Here is a 1,176-nt window from a genome sequence, read left to right as displayed (position 1 = left end):
ATTCTTCTTTGTTACCAAGAAGTTTCCTAGATTAATCAATTGGGTTTACAATGAGTATGCAATAAAGTTAGTAACTCAATGCTATAGATTGAAGCATAAAAATGTCTGAGATAATGACATAGACAAAGTCATGAAGATTTTCCAATCTAAGATGAAACTGAGGTATAGGATACCTCCTTCTATGGTGGAGAACTACGAGGATGATTTTTCATTCATGGTGGAGACTAACAAAAATTGCATTGAAGTAGTCATTCCCAAAGTGAAATTCATTGAACTTATGGGCTATGAGATAAGCATAGAGTTGATCGAAGCATATGCATAGACCATACTTGAATCTAAGTAGGATATAGAATGTCCCAGATGGGGAACCTATGATGGCAGATCAAGGATAGTTTAGTATAAATTATATAGTAAAGAGAGAACTAAAAATGTTGAGAAGGAGATATATTCTATTCTCAAATAATTTGGCATGTCAAGGGAGGATTTTAATGAGATTAAGGGAATTGTGCTAGAGATAAAGGCCAGTGGTCAGACTGAAGTGTTGGAAGCAAAACCCATTACTATTGTAGGACCTTTAGAAGGAGTAACTATGGCACGAACTTGTGTGCAAGCTCCTATTACACCTTATGCAGAAATTATGCAAGTGCAAACAATAAGCATGAGACATGAACATACAAGGAGTTAGCTAGAGGTGGAATCCCCTTCTACATAGAGGAAGACTAGTAGATTGGTGAAAGTTAATCAAGAATCTAGACCACAAGCTATGAAAAAGGTCAAGAAAAGTGCTAGTGGACCTGAAAAGAGGAGAAAGACCATGCAGATAAGTAGTTCTAAGAGTTTAGAGGATGACATCAAATTGAAGACAAACCTATTGAACAAGATGTACAAGAACCAAGGAAAATAATAGGCAATAAAGCATGGAAACCTAAGGTAGAAAATCTAATATGTAGATTATTAATGATGATAATTTTGTTTAGTTAAATAAATTTTATAGTATGTATAGTAATATGGATATAATATAGTTGGAGAATGTTGTTATATGAAATATGATTTTCAAGAATAAAAGGTTTGAGAGTATAAAAAATAAGATTCTTGAAGACCTATACAATAGGTTGGTAAATAGGAAAATAAAGAGTACTAGAGGAAGATTTAAACATGAGGATCATGTCTATAAAC

Source organism: Cupressus sempervirens, chromosome 4 (genome assembly GCF_028749045.1).
Source record: "Cupressus sempervirens isolate cs-2001-9-10 chromosome 4, ASM2874904v1, whole genome shotgun sequence".
In the NCBI taxonomy this organism is placed as follows: domain Eukaryota; kingdom Viridiplantae; phylum Streptophyta; class Pinopsida; order Cupressales; family Cupressaceae; genus Cupressus; species Cupressus sempervirens.
This window is presented reverse-complemented; position numbering follows the sequence as displayed.